This window comes from Palaemon carinicauda, chromosome 12 (genome assembly GCF_036898095.1).
Source record: "Palaemon carinicauda isolate YSFRI2023 chromosome 12, ASM3689809v2, whole genome shotgun sequence".
Taxonomy (NCBI): Eukaryota; Metazoa; Arthropoda; class Malacostraca; order Decapoda; family Palaemonidae; genus Palaemon; species Palaemon carinicauda.
Genome location: NC_090736.1, coordinates 105020450 through 105027949, shown reverse-complemented (window position 1 = coordinate 105027949; position 7500 = coordinate 105020450).

The window sequence follows — 7500 nt, the reverse complement described above, 5'->3', positions numbered from 1 at the left end:
TCTCAAACTTCTTGTCCAAATACTATTTCATTCGGACTACATCTTATTCTTTTTTGATAAGCATTACCTACCTCGAGTAACATCAATGGTAGTCAGAAGTCTTTTTCATTCCCCTTTTCATTGCTGAACTTCATTAACATACTTTTTAACATTTCATGAGCTTCTCTAATGCATCTTGGGTCTACGGATGATGAGCAGCTGATAGCTGATTTTTTACGTCCACCAGTTTTATTGTGTCCTGAAATAATTTTAACGGGAAATTTGTTCTACGGTCACTTTAAACAATTTCCAGTATACCCAAATTAGGGAAAAAGTCTAGTAACTTCTCGGCGATTATTTTGGCTATGACTTCTGGGTATCTCGTGACTGGTCACATGAAGGTTAATTTAGATTCTTGACATTTTTCGTCCTTGGTAAAGGTCCCAATATGTCAATCATTACCTTGCTGAAGGGTTCTCTCACTTCTATCAGGTGTAAGGAAGCTTTCCTAATGTACTCGTTTGGCTTCCCAGCCGTTTGGCATACGTGACCTGCACAGCAAAACTGACTCACATCCAATGCATGGCAGGCCATAAAAAGTTTTTTATTATCTTCTTTTTGTCTTCCTTATTCCCATAAGTCCTGTCTCATGCACTACCACGATTACCTGTCTTCTCATTGCTGTGGGAATTAGGATGTGACGATATGTCCCCCATTCTAAATTCCAAGGGATATCGTTGGGTCCAAGCTTCCTCATAAATAACCCACCCTGAAGATAATAACAGGTAAGAGACTGCTATGCCTCCGTCTCGTCCACCACAAGGTACAATAACTCTGTTAACATTGCATCCTTCCGTTGCAATCCTATCAGCCTTTTCCTACTCACTTGTCCTACTTCTCACATTTAATTCTCTATTTGTTTTAAGTCCATTTCTGTTTTGTACTCTTGTTCTCTCGTCTGTTGCTTTTCTTCTATAGGGCCTTATTACAACCCTTGTTGGGCCGTGGTGCAGGTTTGTCTGCACTAAAGGATGTAAACTCAGTGTTGTTACATAGTATCTAGCAAAAGATGGTCAATGGAGACGAAAACACTCAGGAAAACTCAACAATATTTATTAACAAACAAAAATAATTAAAGTCAACCTTGTGACTGCCAAGGACAAACTCTAGTCCTTAAATAATCCCTTGGGATTCCTAACGACTAAAAACTAAGCCCTAAACAAAGATAATGGAGAGAAACACATGAAAGCAAATATGTCAAAATATACAATATAACTGGCCAGATCAAAATGAATGAAATAACCAATACCTAAAACCAAAGTGGTTGTAAAGGAAGGCGAAGGGTAACAGAGAAAAAAACACTTAATCTCCTACCTATGTTTCTAATCTAAACTTAATATTTACACAATAATATAAAAGCCACGAGGCTGTTGACATCACATGAATTTAGAATCATAATAAAACAAAACAAAAAGTGGCAACAAATACCGACTGTCTCAACATTTCATTATAGGATATATCTACACAAAAATTATATTGAATAACAAATAAAAAAAATTATCTCCTCACACTCAGAAGGGGAGTCCGTGATCCCAGAATAACAAATGTCTTTCCTTACAGTAGGCCGTGATTCCAATGATACCCGAAATTTGCTAACAGGGGAACACAGAAGCACCAGGAAGGAGGAGTTGAGAGGTCCTGCATGACCATACAAAAAGGAATGCTTACCTGGGATCTTTCTCCCTACTAGACTCCTGACGGGCATCAAGGCCCCCACAGCTTCAGTAAATTCCATAATGTCCTTTGAAGCGAATGCTCCTAACACCTCAGGAAAATCTTCCAGTGAGGTAGCAGCAAGATAAGACCAGAGGTGGCACAAATCACCTACAATACAAGCAGGACGCAACACCGCAGGTGGCTAGAAGCGTACCTGCGAAGGACAGCACTCAAAATACGTCCAAAGGCGTTGATAAAATTTTCTAAGTGCGGCAGCTGGAGGTCAAAAGGGTATAGCCTCTGTAGAAAGCCTATAGAAAGCCCGAACTGACATTCCCAACACAAGCTCTGTCTTTTATCACCTCCCTCACCGAGGTTTCCAGTCAGGTACAAAAACGTAAACAAAAAAGATAACGAGTGTTAATAGGGTAATTCAAAAACTTTAACGAGCGGGGAGGAGGCGCAAAATCACCACACTACAACTTTTAATATATACGATACAAATTTCCTTAAAGATAAATACTTATATACTAAATGCCTTAATATTAATTGTTAACAAAATCACAAGGTTGACTAAAAACTGAAAAATTACGTTAACATCTGATACCTTCCTCCCAGAAGAAAAAAAAATAGGCATTTTTATAAATTTAGTACTAACAAGCCTGTAAGGAAAGAATAAAGACTACCTACAACCGGCAAACATACAATAATAGAGCAGCAAATCTCAAATCAAAATATATTACATCAACATAATATACCATTGGGGAATACAAACCAAAAGCTTTATTCAGCTTACCATTATTTTAAAGATTAAGTGATAATACCATACTCTATTCAAAAAAATGATTTTATTTTTCATATAACCTATTGGAGAAACGAGCAGGGTGACGTACGAGAGAGAAAGGCAAAGTAATCAATTTCGGGAAAGGGCATCAGGAATCTTATTTTCGGAAACTTTAATGTGCTTTATCACCAATTTAACTTCTTGAAGAAAGAGAGCCCAGTGCAAAATCCTCTGGTTGGCTCCTTTCATACGTTCAATAAAAACCAGTGGGTTATGATCGGTCCAGACCTCTATGGGAAAAGAAAAATTGGTTACATAGGGTTTAAAGTGCCTAAGGGAGCGGACCAAATCAAGGGCTTCTTTTTCAATTGTTGAGTATCTTCTTTCAGCCGCCAATAACTTACGACTGAAATAAGATACCGTGTGAACTCCCCCTTCCTCATTGCTTTAAAAGAGAACACCACCAATTCGTACATCACTGGCATCCACAGCAATGATAAATGGTTTTTGAAAATCTGGACAAATTAAAATGGGGTTAGTCAACAACACAGATTTAAGCTTATTAAAAGCTTCCTCACATTGCTGCGACCAAAACAATTTCTGACCCTTTTCTAGGAGTTTTGTAAGAGGTTGAGCAAGGTTTGAGAAATTTCTAACACACCTTCGGTAATAGCCAATCATACCTAGAACCCTTCTCACCTCTCCAACATTACTGGGCTTTTCAAATTGATAATAGCCTCGAGGTTAGCTTGTTTTTAGAGCCACCTGACCCACACCAACTTCGTGACCCAAATAACAAATCTTAGTCCTGCCAAATTCACACTTGGCTAAATTTATAACCAAACCAGCAGACCTAAGAGCCTCAAATAATTTACGCAATCTCACCATATGTGTACTCCAATCATCACTATATACAACCAAGTCATCAGTATAAATTTATGTCCCCTTTAAACCACAAATGACCCTATTCATAAGCCTCTCGTAAAGCCCAAAGGGAGTTACAAATGCAGAAATCTCTCTTGCTCGATCAGATAGGGGAACCTGCCAATACACTTTTAATAAATCCATTTTTTTTTTTATAAACTTGGCAGCCCCTTTTTTATCGAGAGAGTCATCTATCCGAGGTAAAGGAAAAGAGTCATTCTTAGTGTGTGCGTTAACGTTATGGTAGTCTACACCTATACGGAACTTTCCGTCGGACTTTTTAACAAGAACTATAGGAGAACTCCAGGGGCTAACAGAAGGGTGAATGAGGTCGTGCTCCAACATATACTCAATCTCCTTAGTGACTACATCCCTTTTCACGGGATTCAACCGATAAGGATTTTGCTTAACAGGAGGAGCACTTCCCACATCAACATCATGTTGAAGAAGATTAGTTCTACCAAGAGAATCCTGAAATAAATCTATAAAGGAATATATTAAATCAAGTACATCTTTTCTTTGATTAACATCCAAATGTTCCAAACCTTCCTGCAAGATTCCTAAATTTTGCAAATTTTCAAACAAAGCATCGAAGGAACTTGATACCTTAAGTCACCAGATTCTTCAGGAAGAACTTCTACTACTACCGATATCAGTTAATAAACAATTGCTAAAAGATCGACACTTTTACAATGATATGGCTTCAATCTGTTTATATGATAGATTCTACACTTTGTACTTGAACCTGGAGCTTCAATTTCGTAATTGACCTCGGACAACTTCCTCAGTACCTTCCAGGAACCCTTATACCTTGGTTCAAGAAAATTGTCCGAGTCCATATTTAAAACCAAAACCAATTCTCCATGTTCAAAAGAACGAGCTTTAGCTTTTCTGTCAAAATTAACCTTCATCACAGCCTGCGAATAACTCAGATTTTTCCGTACAAATTTCCAAGCACTAAACAATCCTCTACAAATTCTCCAACTTTAACCTCTCCCCTTCGACTGGACTATAGCACTTTGCTAAGAATTTCTAGAGGATCACGAACTTTATGACCAAATACCAATTCGAAGGGAGATAGTGGAAGAATTTGGATGATTCCTAATAGCAAAGAGGGCAAAGGGAAGTGCTTTATCCCACTTACTACCTTGTTTGTAACAATGTTTTTTTCAAAATTGACTTAAGGGTCTGGTGAAACCTCTCCACCATCCCTTGACTCTCCGGGTGATAAGGTACGCTGGTAATGTGCTGAATGGCCAGTTCAGCACATTTACCTCTTAATACCTTGCTCGTGAAATTTGTACCACAATCTGTCTGAATAACACGAGGGAGATCATAACTAGAAAAAAAAACTCCATTAACTTTTCAAAAACAACTTTAGATGTAATATGTCTCATAGGGAATGCTTCGGGTAATCTAGAGGCTATATCCATAATAGTTAATAAATAAATATAACCAGACTTGGTTTTAGGTAAAGGACCAACGACATCTATCACCAATTCCGAGAATAGTTCACCAATGGGAGGGATAGGATGTAAGGGAGCTTTGGGAATTATTTGATTTGGTTTTCCCATAACCTGATATAGCTCACATTCCTTCACACAATGCTTCACAGAAGATCTCATCCCAGGCCACCAAAAATACCTTGCTAATTTTCTGAAAGTTTTCCATATCCCAAAATGGCCTGAAAGAAAATTGTTGTGAGCAAGATTCATTACCGATTCACGGAACTGGGACAGAATCACAATTTGTGCAATCTGAGAGGTCTTGCTCAGATCATCTGTCGAAGGTCGACTAAACCTGTAAAGTAAACCCTTGGTTATACCAAACCGAGGTTTGGTCAAATCATTAATGTCTCCTAATTCAAAGTCAGATTTTTTTTTCTGGGCTTCAATAAAAGCCAATCTGTCCAAATAAGGTTTCAAATAATTAATAATAATACTGATACCAATATCTAATGACCTGGGCATTTCTACATCTATTTCTAAACTACTAAGCATTAAATGATCATCGACATCAAGTAGATCAGCAGCTCTTGTTGCGGCACGGGTTGTTACATCTATGGGACACGCATTAATGGACAATATGGGAAATAATTCCTGACCCTCACTATTGACCATATCATTGCCCAATATACCGTCAATCCTAGGAATGGGGAGGCTATCAACAACGGCCAACTCGGTAACCTTATCACACGCAGGAAAAGACAACCTGACATCCACCAACGGAGCAGAAACAACAGTGTTCGGGAACCCTCCCAGAAAGACATAATTCAATGAATACTCTTTACAACCTTTTAAGGTATCCCTCAACACAAGAGACCGAGCTGAACCAATGTCCCTCAAGAACTTTACTTTGATAATCTTAGATCCAAGAAAAATTTTACCAGGCCTTACATATTTGTCAAAATTGAGTCACAACTCTTTTTTATTAAAAGTGTCACTACTACTATTATCTACCCTACTGATAACTACAGATTTTTCCTCTTGATTATCACAAGAACTAAACCTGTCAGATATTATCGAAACTGGGTTTTGGCCGCTTCTCTCAAGATATCGTCTACGGGCATTGCACTTGTTCTGAAAATGACCTGGCTTGTCACACCAAAAACAGGTTACTCTACGTCCAGAACCTATGTTACCATTATTATTATTACACCTTTGATTATTGCCATAATTAGATGTACTTCTGTTAACAAAGACACTAGGGGGAGGAGACCCTCCTGAGACCCTCCTACCATCTGAAAAGAAATTATCATTATCATTCTTAGGAATATTAGGAGTCATCGAAGGTGGTTCTCCCCTCCTTCTATTACTGTGGCCACGGGAAGAGGGATTATTTGAAACTCTGTACCCAAAGTTACTATTGCCAGAGCGATGAGTCAACACATATTCATCTGCCAACTGAGCAGCACTACTCAACTTCATAGCTTTGACCTCCTTAAGATGGACCCTCAACTCTTTGCTACACGACTTTTTGAACTCTTCAAGGAGCAACAATTCTAGCAACGCAACAAAAGACACTACTTGTCGGCTCTTCAGCCACTCGTCAAATTATTCCTCCTTGACCTGAGCGAATTCAACAAAAGATTGTGAAGGATGTTTATTATAATTCCTGAATTTTAGGCGATAGGCCTCGGGAACCAAATCATAGGCTTTTATTAACAGCGCTTTGACCTTATGATAGTCCCTGGCAATTCCCTCCTCCAAGGCATTGTACACCCGGATAGCCTTGCCCACCAGCCTACATTGTATCAAAACAGTCCAAATTTCGGAGGGCCAAGACAACCGGGCGGCAACACGGTCAAAGGCTTTGAAAAATTCAGGGACATTGTTCTCATCAAAGACTGGCACCAAATTTAGAGCTGCACCTAAATTGAATCTTTCCTGGAACATACCTTTAGGGGAACTGACAAAATTGGCTCCCTGTAACCTAGCCATCTCTATATTCAACTTACCATCTCTACCTCGTGACGCCTCACCTGCTCGTTCTCCTCAAATTCTATTTTCTTTAATTCAATTCATTTACAAATCAATTTATATTCTACCTCCTCTTTAGATTCACCCGAAGTATGAGCAGAAGCCAGGGGTTTGACTGGCAAAGAATTAAGGGGGGACAAAAATGGATTATGTGAAACATTAGCCTTAGGTATATTCGAGGGACCTTCATAAATCATACCTGTACGAGGAGGATCCTCGAACAAAGTAAAACTAGCTCTCACCCTCAACCTATCTTCCAGATCATCATTAATACTACCTTCACCATCACTATTTACTTCACTTTCACTAACCAAATGTTCGGCCTCTGCTAAATCCTGGGCAATCTTACCTTTCACAGCCTCCAATATATCTTTCTTAGTGCCCGCCGACTATTGCTAGTTGTAAGTGTTTGTGTATAAGGTGATGGTGAACATCTGAAGGTCAAGAATCTAATTTCATAATGATTTAAGAGCTCAGTGATATCCCTAGTTGTATTAATGTGTTCTTTGCCCTAAAAAATATAGGAATATACACCAATATCATCAAATTTGAATTGATAGTTATAGAGTTATGATCGTTCAAAGGTTTCGGCGGCCATCTTGGATACTATTTTAAAAA